Raw genomic sequence first — 14,717 nt, forward strand, 5'->3', positions numbered from 1 at the left:
AAAAAACCTCCTATATTCACCCCCATTCCTTGGCAAAATGATTAGGCAGTTCACAAAGCCTGATGATGCCAGCCAGAGGTACTGTAAACAACCTCTGTGTCATGAGCCAGGAAAAATATTGCTCTGCCTTCCAGGTGTCTCCTCACTTGGTTGGGTACCATTGCCACTGCTATGTCGGGTACTAATTGCTGGGCTAGCAATGCTCTTGCTGCTACTACAGCTACCATGCTATTTCTTTTAATAGATGTGATGGTCACCACTGTCAACGGCACCAAAGCAGGACACAGGATCCTGGGTGGGTCAAGTGAGAAGCTGGCATGCATCTCATCTTGGAATAGGGATTGCCTGGTGAAACCTAATGCCTCATTCCTAAGAAGCAGCCATAAAGTATCACTGCCTCTCTACTGCTAGCTGAACTCAACATAAATAGCTGCAAAGGTCTGAATTCAACTCCTATTCCATCACCAACTCCTAAAATGCAACATTACCATGTCTCTCTCACTTAAAACCCACCATATGAGCTACAGGATAAAGGGCAAATGCTTTAGTAAAGACTCATAAAGCCCTTCATAATTCAGCCTCTTTGTGATTACTCTCCTCCTCGTGTGCGCAAATCACACAGAACTACTTCAGATCCCCAAATGTGCCATGCTTTCTCAAGTATTTCTATCTTTATGTTTGCTTATGTTCTTTCTTTTGTCTGGAGTGATTATTATCCCTTTGATTGTTTGGAAGTTTCTTGTCTTTCAAGACTCAGCACAGATATCACTGTGTGCGAAAATTCTTCCAGATCACTTCTTGTCCCAAGTTAAATTATTAGTTTTCTCTCTTATATCCCCAATTCATCTGTACAAACCAAAAAGGTTTATCCCAAAGAATTTGATGTTTTTAAATGATATTGAAAATGGAAATAATTTTTTGTCATTTTCCAATTATTCATTGCTAGTATATAGAAATGCTGTTGATTTATGTATGTATATTATCCCTGTATCCTCTGACCTTGCTAAATTCACTTACTAGTTCAGGTAACTTTTTTTGTAGATTCCTTAGTGTTTTCCATATAAGAAATCATGTCTGCAAATAGAGGAGTTTTACTTCTTCCTTTTCAATCTGCATGCCTTTTATTTCTTTTTCTTAACTATTGCAGTGGCTAAGGCATCTAGTATAATTCTCAGCAGAAGTGCTGAAAGCAGACATCTGAGACTTTCATCATTAAGTATAAGGTTAGCTGTGTTGTCTTCATAGATGCCCCATATCATGTTGAGGAAGTTCCCTTCTTCTCATTGTTTTCTCAGAGTTTAAAAAAATTTATTTAGGCTGCACTGGGTCTTAGTTGCAACACACAGGATCTTTGTTGTGGCATGTTTAGTTGTGGCTTCTTAGTTGCAGCATGCATGTGGGATCTAGTTCCCTGACCAGGGATCGAACCCGGGCCCCCTGCATTGGGAGCATGGAGTTTTACCCACTGGACCACCAGGGAAGTCCGTTTTCTGAGAGTTTTAATTGGAAATCGTTGTTAAATTTAGTCAAATGATTTTTCTGCACCTGTTGAGATATTTTATGATTTTCCTTTGTACTATTAATATCAAAAATTATATTAACTGATTTTCTAATGTTAAATTAATCCTACGGAAAACTCCACTGGTTATTATGTATTTTTTTCTACATTGTTTTAATATATCAATATTTTGTTATGAATTTTTGCATATTTATGAGGGATATTAGTTTATAGTTTTCTATTCTTGTAATTTCTTTTACTGGTTTTGCTATCAGAATAAAATTGGCCTCATAAAATGATTGGGAGCTATTCCTACCTCCTCTATTTAGGTTGTGTTGGATTGGTACCATATCTTTCTTCAATGTTTATAGAAATCACCAGTGAAGCTATCTGGGCCTGAATTTTGCTTTGTAGTTAAAATTTAGTAGACATAAGGCTATTTACATTTTCTACTTCTTGTGTTAGTTCTGTGACTTATGGATTTTGTTATTAAAATTATTAGCATAAAGTTGTTCACAACAGTCCTTTATTATCTTTTTAATTCTATACTCTGTATAGATTTATCCCCAATTTTCTTTTTTTATTCCCAGTATTGGTAATTTGTATCCTTTGCATTTTCTCCCCTGATCAGCCTAGCTAGAAGTTTATCAATTTGACTGATCTTTCCAAAGGACCAGATTTTTCATCCATTCCCTTTATTTCTATTGTTATCATTACTATTTCCTTCCTTCTATTTACTGTGGATTTAATTTGCCCTTCTTTTTTTAACTTTTTAATGTGGAAGCTGATACCTTGATTTTCAAAATCTTTCTTTTCTAACATTAGCATTTAAAGCAAAAAATTTCCCTGTAAGTACTGCTTTAGCTTCATCCCACATTTTTTTTTTTTTTTGCGGTACGCAAGTCTCTCACTGTTGTGGCCTCTCCCGTTGCAGAGCACAGGCTCCGGACGTGCAGGCTCAGCAGCCATGGCTCACGGGCCCAGTCGCTCCGCGGTATGTGGGATCTTCCCGGACCGGGGCACGAACCCGTGTCCCCTGCATCGGCAGGCGGGCTCTCAACCACTGCGCCACCAGAGAAGCCCCATCCCACAATTTTTAATACACAGTCACTTTATTATCATGTAGTTCAAGCTTACCTTCACCATAGTCAGAAAATAAACCCTGTAAGATTTCAATCTTTTGAAATACACTGAGACTTATTTTATGTCCTAACACATGGCCTACTTGCTGAATGTTCCTTGTACACTTGAAAAAAATGTACATTCTGCAGTTGTTGGATATAAATGCCAATTAGGTCATGGTTGCTGATAGTAGCTTTTGGATCTTTGATTTTCTTCACCTTTGAGGGGATGCAGTTGTGCTATCAAGTACTGACAGAAGTGTATTAAAGTGTCCAGGGGAGAGACCTTCAAGATGACGGAGGAGTAAGATGTGGAGCTCATCTTCCTCCCCATAAATACATCAGAAATACATGTACACGTGGAACAACTCATACAGAACACCTACTGAACGCTAGCAGAAAACCTCAGACCTCCCAAGAGGCAAGAAACTCCCCACGTACCTGGGTAGGGCAAAAGAGAAAAGAAAAAACAGAGACAAAAGAATAGGGACGGGACCTGCACCTCTGGGAGGGAGCTGTGAAGGAGGAAAAGTTTCCACACACTAGGAAGCCCCCTCACTGGTGGAGATGGGGGGTGGGTGGGTGGGGGAGCTTCGGAGTCAGAGGAGAGCGCAGCAACAGGGGTGCAGAGGGCAAAGTGGAGAGATTTCCGCACGGAGGATCACTGCCGACCAGCACTCACCAGCCTGAGAGGCTTGTCTGCTCACCTGCCAGAATGGGTGGGGACTGGGAGCAGAGGCTCTGGCATAGGAGGTCAGATCCCAGGGAGAGGACTGGGGTTGGCTGCATGAACACAGGCTGAAGGGGGTCTAGTGTGCCACAGCTAGCCGGGAGGGAGTCTGGGAAAAAGTCTGGAACTGCCTAAGAGGCAAGAGACCATTGTTTCAGGGTACACGAGGAGAGGGGATTCAGAGCACCACCTAAACAAGTTCCAGAGATAGGCGAGCTGCGGCTATCAGGGTGGACACCAGAGATGGTTATGAAATGCTAAGGTGGCTACTGCAGCCACCAAGAAGCCTGTGTGCAAGCACAGGTCATTATCCACACCTCCCCTGCAGGGAGCCTCTGCAACCCGCCACTGCCAGGGTCTTGTGATCCAGGGACAACTTCCCCGGGAGAACACACGGCAAGCCTCAGGCTGCTGCAACATCATGCCAGCCTCTGCCGCCACAGGCTCGCCCCGCATTCAGTACCCCTCCCTCCCCCGGGCCTGAGTGAGCCAGAGGCCCCTAATCAGCTGCTCCTTTATCCTGTCTGGGCGGGAACAGATGCCCTCAGGCGACCTATACTTAGAGGTGGGGCCAATTCCAAAGCTGAACCCCAGCAGCTGTTCGAACAAAGAAGAGAAAGGGAAATTTCTCCCAGCAGCCTCAGGAGCAGGGTATTAAATCTCCACAATCAACATGATGTACCCTGCATCTCTGGACTACCTGAATAGACAACGGATCACCCAAAATTGAGGTGGTGGACTTGGAAGCAACTGTAGACTCAGGGTTTGCTTTCTGCATCTAATTTGTTTCTGGTTTTATGTTTATCTTAGTTTAGTATTTAGAGTTTATTATCATTGGTAGATTTGTTTATTGGTTTGGTTGCTCTCTTCCTTTATATATATATATATATATTTTTTTTCTTTTTCTCTTTTCATGAGTGTGTATGTGTATGCTTCTTTGTGTGATTTTGTCTGTATAGATTTGCTTTTACCATTTGTCCTAGGGTTCTGTCTGTCGGTTTTCTATTTTTTTTTAGTATAGTTTTTAGTGCTTGTTGTCATTGGTGGATTTGTTTTTTGGTTTGGTTGCTCTCTTCTTTCTTTCTTTTTTTATTACTTTTTAATATTTTTATTTTTAATTTCAATAACTTTATTTTATCTCTCTCTCTCTCTCTCTCTCCCTTTCTTTCTCCTTTTTTTCCGAGCCATGTGGCTGACAGAGTCTTGGTGCTTCAGCTGGGTGTCAGGCCTGTGCCTCTGAGGTGGGAGAGCCGAGTTCAGGACATTGGTCCACCAGAGACCTCCTGGCTTCACGTAATATCAAATGGCAAAAGCTCTCCCAGAGATCTCCATCTAAACACTAAGACCCAGCTCCACTCAATGACCAGAGGGCTACAGTGCTGGACACCCTATGACAAACAACTAGCAAGACAGGAACAGAACCCCACCCATTAGCAGAGAGGCTGCCTAAAATCATAACAAGGTCACAGACACCCCAAAACACATCACCGGACATGGTCCTGCCCACCAGAAAGACAAGATCCAGCCTCATGCACCAGAACACAGGCATGAGTCCCTGCCACCAGGAAGCTTACATAACCCACTGAACAAACCTTAGCCACTGGGGGCAGTAACCAAAAACAACAGGAACTACAAACCTGTAGCCTGAGAAAAGGAGACCCCCAAACACAGTAAGTTAAGCAAAATGAGAAGACAGAGAAACACAGCAGATGAAGGAGCAGGGTAAAAACCCACCAGACCACAATAAATGAAATAAAAAATTCTCTAGAAGGAATCAATAGCAGAATAACTGAGGCAGAAGAACGGATAAGTGACCTGGAAGGTAAAATAGTGGAAATAACTACTACAGAGAAGAATAAAGAAAAAAGAATGAAAAGAATTGAGGACAGTCTCAGAGACCTCTGAGACAATATTAAACACACCAATATTTGAATTATAAGGGTCCCAGAAGAAGAAGAGCAAAAGAAAGGGACTGAGAAAATATTTCAAGAGATTATAGTTGAAAACTTCCCTAATATGGGAAAGGAAAGAGTCAATCAAGTCCAGGAAGTGCAGAGAGTCCAACATAGGAAAAATCCAAGGAGAAATACGCCAAGACACATTAATCAAACTATCAAAAATTAAATACAGGGCTTCCCTGGTGGCGCAGTGGTTGAGAGTCCGCCTGCCGATGCAGGGGACACGGGTTCGTGCCCCGGTCCGGGAGGATCCCACATGCCGCGGAGCGGCTGGGCCCGTGACCCATGGCCGCTGGGCCTGCGCGTCCGGAGCCTGTGCTCCGCAACGGGAGAGGCCGCAACAGTGAGAGGCCCGCGTACCAAAAAAAAAAAAAAAAAAAAAAAAAAAAAATTAAATACAAATAAAAAATATTAAAAGCAGCAAGGGAATAACAACAAATAACATACAAGGGAATCCCCATAAGGTTAACAGCTGATCTATCAGCAGAAGCTCTGCAAGCCAGAAGGGAGTGGCAGGACATATTTAAAGTGATGAAAGGGAAAAACCTACAACCAAGATTACTCTACCCAGCAAGGATCTCATTCAGATTCAACAGAGAAATTAAAACCTTTACAGATAAGCAAAAGCTAAGAGAATTCAGCACCACCAGACCAGATCTACAATGAATGCTAAAGGAAATTCTCTAGGCAGGAAACAAAGGAGAAGGAAAAGACCTACAATAACAAACCCAAAACAAATAAGACAATGGTCACAGGAATATACATATCGATAATTACCTTAAATGTAAATGGATTAAATGCTCCAACCAAAAGACACAGACTGGCTGAATGGATGCAAAAACAAGACCCATATATATGCTGTCTATAAGAGACCCACTTCAGACCTAGGGACACATACGGACTGAAAGTGAGGTCCTGAAAAAATATATGCCATGCAAATGGAAATCAAAAAAGCTGGAGTAGCAATTCTTGTATCAGACAAAATAGACATTAAAATAGACTATTACAAGAGACAAAGAAGGACACTACATAATGATCAAGGGATCAATCCAAGAAGAAGATATAACAATTGTCAATATTTATGCACCCAACATAGGAGCACCTCAATACATAAGGCTAATGTTAACAGCCATAAGAGGGGAAATCGACAGTAACATAATCATAGTAGGGGACTTTAACACCACACTTTCAACAATGGACAGATGATCCAAAATGAAAATAAATAAGGAAACACAGCTTTAAATGATTAAACAAGATGGACTTAATTGATATTTATAGGACATTCCATCCAAAAACAAGAGAATACACTTTCTTCTCAAGTGCTCATGGTACATTCTCCAGGATAGATCATATATTGGTTCACAAATCAAGCCTTGGTAAAGTTAAGAAAATTGAAATCATATCAAGTATCTTTTCCGACCACAATGCTATGAGACTAGATATCAATTACAGGAAAAAATCTGTAAAAAATGCAAACCCATGGAGGCTAAACAATACACTACTAAATAACCAAAAGATCACTGAAGAAATCAAAGAGGAAACCAAAAAATACCTAGAAACAAATGACAATGAAAACACGATGACCCAAAACCAAGGGGATGCAGCAAAAGGAGTTTTAAGAGGGAAGTTTATAGCAATACAATCCTACCTCAACAAACAAGAAACATCTCAAATAAACAACCTAACCTTACACCTAAAGCAAGTAGAGAAAGAAGAACAAAAAAACCCCCCAAAGTTAGCAGAAGGAAAGAAATCATAAAGATCAGATCATAAATAAATGAAAAGGGAATGAAGGAAACAATAGCAGAGATAAATAAAACTAAAAGCTGGTTCTTTGAGAAGATAAACAAAATCAGTAAACCATTAGCAAGACTCATCAAGAAAAAAAGGGAGGGCTTCCCTGGTGGCACAGTGGTTGGGAGTCTGCCTGCCGATGCAGGGGACGCGGGTTCATGCCCCGGTCCAGGAGGATCCCACATGTTGCAGAGCGGCTGGGCCCATGGGCCATGGCTGCTGGGCCTGCGCATCCGGAGCCTGTGCTCCGCAACGGGAGAGGCCACAGCAGTGAGAGGCCCACATACCGCAAAATAAAAATTAAAAAAAAAAGAAGAAAAGGGAGAAGACTCAAATAAATAGAATTAGAAATGAAAAAGGTGAAGTAACAACTGACATTGCAGAAATACAAAAGATCATGAGAGATTACTACAAGCAACTATATACCAATAAAATGGACAACCTGGAAGAAATAGACAAATTCTTAGAAAAGCATAACCTTCTGAGACTGAACCAGGAAGAAATAGAAAATATAAACAGACCAATCACAAGCACTGAAATTGAGACTGTGATTAAAAATCTTCCCACAAACAAAAGTCCAGGACCAGATGGCTTCAAAGGCAAATTCTATCAAACATTTAGAGAAGAGCTAACACCTATCCTTCTCAAACTCTTCCAAAATATAGCAGAGGGAGGAACACTCCCAAACTCATTCTATGAGACCACCATCACCCTGATACCAAAACCAGACAAAGATGTCACAAAGAAAGATAAGTACCGGACAATATCACTGGTGAACATAGATGCAAAAATCCTCAACCTAATACTAGCAAACAGAATCCAACAGCACATTAAGAGGATCATACACCATGAACAACTGGGGTTCATCCCAATAATGCAAGGATTCTTCAATATACGCAAATTAATCAGTGTGATAAGCCATATTAACAAATTGAAGGAGAAAATATTGATATTTATGAACACCATATGATCATCTCAATTGATGCAGAAAAAGCTTTCGACAAAATTCAACACCCATTTATGATAAAAACTCTCCAGAAAGTAGGCATAGAGGGAAACTACGTCAATATAATAAAGGCCATGTATCACAAACCCACAGCCAATATCGTTCTCAATGGTGAAAAACTGAAACCGTTTCCTCAAAGATCAGGAACAAGACAAGGTTGCCCACTCTAACCACTATTATTCAACATAGTTCTGGAAGTTTTAGCCACAGCAGAGAAGAAAAAGAAATAAAATGTATCCAAATCAGAAAAGAAGAAGTAAAACTGTCACTGTTTGCAGAGGACATGATACTATACATAGAGAATCCTAAAGATGCTACCACAAAACTACTAGAGCTAATCAATGAATTTGGTAAAGTAGCAGGATACAAAATTAATGCACAGAAACCTCTTGCATTCCTATATGCTAACCACCAAAAAATGTGGAAGAGAAACTAAGCAAACACTCCCATTTACCATTGCAACAAAAAGAATAAAATACCTAGGAATAAACCTACCTAAGGAGACAAAAGACCTGTATGCAGAAAAGTATAAGACACTGATGAAAGAAATTAAAGATGCTACAAACAGATGGAGAGATATACCATGTTCTTGGATTGGAAGAATCAACATTGTGAAAATGACTATACTACCCAAAGCAATCTACAGATTCAAGGCAATCCCTATCAAACTGCCAATGGCATTTTTCACAGAACTAGAACAAAAAATTTCACAATTTGTATAGAAACACAAAATACCCCAAATAGCCAAAGCAATCATGAGAAAGAAAAACAGAGCTGGAGGAATCAGGTTCCCAGACTTCAGAATATAGTACAAAGCTACAGTAATCAAGACAGTATGGTACTGACACAAAAACAGAAATATAGATCAACAGAACAGGACAGAAAGCCCAGAGATAAACCCACGCACATATGGTCACCTTATTTTTAATAAAGGAGGCAAGAATATACAGTGGAGAAAAGACAGCCTCTTCAATAAGTGGTGTTGGGAAAACTGAAGAGCTACATGTAAAAGAATGAAATGAAAACACTCCCTAACACCATACACAACGATAAACTTAAAATGGATTAAAGATCTAAATGTAAGGCCAGACACTATAAAACTCTTAGAGGAAAACATATGCAGAACACTCTATGACATAAATCACAGTAAGATCCTTTTTGACCCACCTCCTAGAGAAATGGAAATAAAAACAAAAATAAACAAATGGGACCTAATGAAACTTAAAAGCTTTTGCACAGCAAAGGAAACCATAAACAAGACAAAAAGACCACCCTCAGAATGGGAGAAAATATTTTCAAATGAAGCAACTGACAAAGGATTAATCTCCAAAATTTACAAGCCGCTCATGCAGCTCAATATCCAGAAAACAAACAACCGAATCCAAAAATGTGCAGAAGACATAAATAGACATTTCTCCAAAGAAGATAATACAGATTGCCAACAAACCCGTGAAAGGATGCTCAACAAACCCATTAAAGGATGCATTTCTCAATCATTAGAGAAATGTAAATGAAAACTACAATGAGATATCACCTCACACCAGTCAGAATGGCTATCATCAAAAAATCTACAAACAGTAAATGCTGGAGAGTGTGTGGAGAAAAGGGAACCCTCTTGCACTGTTGGTGGGAATGTAAATTGATATAGCCACTATGGAGAGCGGTATGGAGGTTCCTTAAAAAATTAAAAATAGAACTACCATACAACCCAGTAATCCCACTACTGGGTCATTTTCTCAGACGAGGAAACTGTAATTCAAAAAGAGTCATGTAGCAAAATGTTCATTGCAGCTCTATTTACAATAGCCAGGACATGGAAGCAACCTCAGCGTTCATCGACAGATGAATGGATAAAGAACACGTATACATATATATATAATGGAATATTACTCAGCCATAAAAAGAAACGAAATTGAGTTATTTGTAGTGAGGTGGATGGACCTAGAGTCTGTCATACAGAGTGAAATAAGTCAGAAAGAGAAAAACAAATACCATATGCTAACACATATATATGGAATCTAAAAAAAACACAAAATGTTTCTGAAGAACCTACAGGCAGAACAGGAATAAAGACGCAGACGTAGAGAATGGACTTGAGGACACAGGGTGGGGGAAGGGTAAGCTGGGATGAAGTGAGAGAGTGGCATGGACATATATATACTACCAAATGTAAAATAGATAGCTACTGGGAAGCAGCCACACAGCACAGGGACATCAGCTTGGTGCTTTGTGACCACCTAGAGGGGTGGCATAGGGAGGGTGATAGGAAGATTCAAGAGGGAGGAGATATGGGGATATATGTATATGTATAGCTCATTTACTTTGTTATAAAGCAGAAATTAACACACCATTGTAAAGCAGAAATTAACATACCATTGTAAAGCAATTATACTCCAATAAAGATGTTAAAAAAATAAAGTGTCCAACTATGATTGTGGCTTTGACCATTTCTCCTTTTCGTTCAGTTAGTTTTTGCTTTGTGTCTTTTGAAATTCTGTTTATTAGGTGTATATACACTTTTAATTATTATACCTTCTTAATGTATTAACCCATTTATCATTATTAGGATTATCATTTATCCTTAGTCTCCAGCAATCCTCCTTGTACTGATGTCTATTTTTCTGTTATTAATAGAGCCAATTTAAATTTCTTATGCATACTGTTTGCGTGGTGTACTTCTATCCTTCTGTTCTCCATGTACTTGTATCTTTGTATTTAAAGTGCATCTCATATAAATAGTTCATAGTTGTTACTGCTTTTTCGTCTGGTCTGACAACCTCTGCCTTTTGATTCGTTTTGGGGTCATTTACACTTAATTGGTGATTTATTTGCTTTTATATCTATAATCATGCCATTTATTTCCTATCTGTTCATTGTTCTTCTGTTCCTCCTTTCCCACCCCACTTTGAATTAATCACATATATTTTTTGGAATTCCATTTTAATTCCTTTGTTGGTTTTCTAGCTATATATATATATATATATATATATATATATATATTTTTTTTTTTTTTTTCTTTGCGGTACACGGGCCTCTCACTGTTGTGGCCTCTCCCATTGCGGAGCACAGGCTCCGGACGTGCAGGCTCAGCGGCCATGGCTCACAGGCCTAGCCGCTCCGCAGTATGTGGGATCTTCCCGGACCGGGGCATGAACCCGTGTCCCCTGCATCGGCAGATGGACTCTCAACCACTGCGCCACCAGGGAAGCCCCTCTAGCTATATTTTTAGTGGTTACTCAGATGATTACAGTATGCAAATTCAACTAATCCAGTATACTTAGAAAATATATTAAAATACTTAAGGTAAAAATGTAGGAACCTTAAAAAATATTCCTCTTGCCTTGTGCCCCATTATTTTTGTTGTCATATATATTTTACATATATATATTATGAACTCATCAATATAGTATAACTTTTATTTTCAGTTATTTGTCTTTTAAGGAAATTAATAGAAGAAAATATTTTCTTTTTACACACATATTTACAAGTTCTAGTTCTCTTCATTCATTTTTGTAGATCCAAGTTTCCATTTGGTGTCATTCCCCTTCAGCTAAAATTTCTCATAGTGCAGGTGTGCTAGTGACAAATTCTCTTTTTCTGCTTATCTGAAAATGTCTTTATTTTGTCCTTTTTAAAAAATTTTTTTGGTGGCATTGGGTTTTTGTTGTTGCACACAGGCTTTCTCTAGTTTTGGTGAGTGGGGACTACTCTTCATTGTGGTGCATGGGCTTCTCATTGTGGTGGCTTCTCTTGTTGCGGAGCACGGGCTCTAGGTGCATGGGCTTCAGTAGTTGCAGCACGTGGGCTCAGCAGTTGCAGCATGCAGGCTCAGTAGTTGTGGCTTGCAGGCTCTAGAGCACAGGCTCAGTTGCTGTGGCACATGAGCTTAGTTGCTCCACAGCATGTGGGATGTTCCTGGACCAGGGATCCTTGTGCCACCAGGGAACTCCTTGTCCTTAATTTTGAAGGACAAATTTCCCATATACAGAATCCTTGGCTAAAGGTTTCTTTTTTCCTTTATTTGGATATAAGGGAAATGTCAGTCCAATGTCTTTTAGCCTCCAGTTTCTGATAAGAAGTCCATTGTGTTTTGGTTTTCTTTTTTGGCCACACTGCGTAGCTTGCGGGATCTTAGTTCCTCGACCAGAGAATAAACCTGTGCCCTTGGAAGTGAAACTGCAGAGTCCTAGCCACTGGACCACCAGGGGATTCCCAAGAAGTCTGTTGTTAATTGCATTGTGTGTCCTATATGTAACATATTTTTTTCTGGACAGTCAAGGAGTGGTTTTCTTTGTGTTCATCTTGTCTTGAGTCTGCTGTGCTTCGAGGATCTGTAACTTATTATTTTTTTCCCCACCAAATTTGAGAAAATTTCTGCCATTATTTCTTCAAAAAATTTTTATTACCCCCACCCCTCCTTTTAAGACTCTAATTACCCATATTTTGAATTATTTGATATTTCCCTACAGATCTCTGAGGCTCTGTTCAATTATTTCCATCTTTTCCCGCACTCTGTTCTTAAAATTGGGTGATTTCTATTGTTCTATCTCAAACATTGCTGTCACTCCTGCCCACCCCGACATCCTGTTTTCTTTTCTAATTTGCTGTTGAGCCCATCTAGTTATTTTAAAATTTTAGTTACTGTATTTTTAAACTCCCGAAGTTTTTTTTTTTTTTTTTGCTTAAAATAACATAACTTTATTGTCTCACAGTTCTGAAGTCCAGAAGTCCAAAATCAAGGTGTCAGCAGGGCCATGCTCTCTCTAATGGCTGTAGGGGAGACCCCTTCCTTGGCTCTTCTAACTTCTGGGGTTTATTAGCAATCCTTGGCATTCCTTGGCTTCTGGATGTGTGTCTTCACATTATCTTGCCTCTGGACGTGTCTATCTCTATATCCAAATTTCCCCCTTTTATAAAATGAATTTCTGCTGTTTATTGTTTCCATTTTCTCTGTTGCGATTTTCTACCTATTCATTCATTGATGCCATATTTTCTTTAATTGGATGAACATATTTATAATAAATATTTTGAAATTTTTTGTTAAATCCAACACTTAGGCTCAGAGTCAGTTTCTATTGACTGCCTACTTTTCCCCCCCTGAGTATGGGTCACACTTCTGCTTCTTTACATGTCTAGTAATTTTTGGTTGAAAATTGAGTATTATAGGTAATACACATAATGATTTGATGGTTTTCTTACAAAAACTGTCTTTTCATTTTTGTTGTTGTTCTAGTAGATAGTTAATTTGCCTGAACTCAAACTGCAAGCTTTTTCTCCCTGGCACAATGTAGGTACTGACATCTTTGTTCTTATGGTTTCCAGGTGCTGCTCTTTCAACGTGGTGGTGGGCGGCAGGGTGGTTCTCTCTTGTGCCTGCCTAAATTTGGCTATCAGCCAAAGATTTGTGCAGATTTTACTCTAATTTTGGGGTTTGCCCTTCCTGTGATTCTCTTGCTTCTGGGGATTAGGGATTGCTTCCCTAATTATTTGCTGCTCTGCCAACCTTGCCCTCTATCCCCTGACATTTCAAAAGCACAAAATTTCAGCTTTCTGTCACCTAAGTGGCAAATGATTGTGGAATGCAGTTCGTTAAAAGAGCAGCAAATTCACAGATACTGCCCCGTGCAGCTATCTTTCAAGAGTGTATTTCTCTCTAGTGTCTGCCTGATTTTTCCCTGGGCCATCAGGGAGTATTTTGGCAGGTAAAGTAGTTTCACAGATTGGGAGTACAATTCAACTGCCTTGCTCCACCTTGGAGAGAGTTTATTGCTTCCCTCTTTGATCACTCTGTAGCACTCTATACATACCAATATCACTTTAGTGCATATCACAGAGTACCTGCTTATCCTCTCCCCCATTAGACGTAACTTATTTTTGTATCCTGTATCCTTGGTACCTGCATAGTATTCTGGACTCAACAAATGATAAATGAATAAAGTTAATCTAATAATTGTTTATTTATCCTCTCATCTCATTGTCCTCTGATAGTCCTCCTAACTCCTAATTAAGTAATTTGCTTTTCCATCACATGGAAAAGTTTTCACAGACAACAAATTATCTTTCTAATTTTAATAATTATGTCACCAGACAGAAATACAGATGACTAAGGCTCTCCAATAGTTTGTATCTGCAGAATGAAACATAGCAACAAGCCCATAAAGCCCTTGTCCACTCCATTAACCCTATTTTCCAAAACTAGATGCCTTACAACAACCCTGTGAGGTGAATATTATTCACATTTTATAGCTAAAAAACCTAAAACTCAGAAAGCAGAATACTTTTCTTTTGGGTTTCTGGACTTGTTTAAATCAGAAGTCTCAGATTCACCTACACATGCCAAGGTGTTGGTCCAAGGCTTATTTCCTGATTATGGTGCTGAAAATGGTATTTGCTCTTCACTGCAGGTTCAGCTCATGGTTTTGGTTTTATTTTTCTCCTTGGAGAGTTCTGTTAATTCCTGCCAGCCCGGCAAGCAGGAAAAATTAGTTTCATTCAGGATCTAGTTGTTGTTGTTTTAGCAGAGAACCCTTTCAAGTCAGTCATACTGCTGAAGGCAGAAGTTCCTGGGTTCAGGCCTCTTTACAAGATCCCAGTATTAGTTGCTTATCTT

General features: G+C 39.5%; 1 protein-coding gene across 4 annotated transcripts in view; it reads right to left on the reverse strand.

Annotated features, from left to right (window-relative positions):
- Positions 1–14,717, reverse strand: part of SIMC1 (SUMO interacting motifs containing 1) — a 98,484-nt gene that overhangs the window by 46,171 nt on the left and 37,596 nt on the right. The gene's annotated exons all lie outside the window — the stretch shown is intronic.

Source organism: Phocoena sinus, chromosome 3, assembly GCF_008692025.1.
Source record: "Phocoena sinus isolate mPhoSin1 chromosome 3, mPhoSin1.pri, whole genome shotgun sequence".
Taxonomy (NCBI): Eukaryota; Metazoa; Chordata; class Mammalia; order Artiodactyla; family Phocoenidae; genus Phocoena; species Phocoena sinus.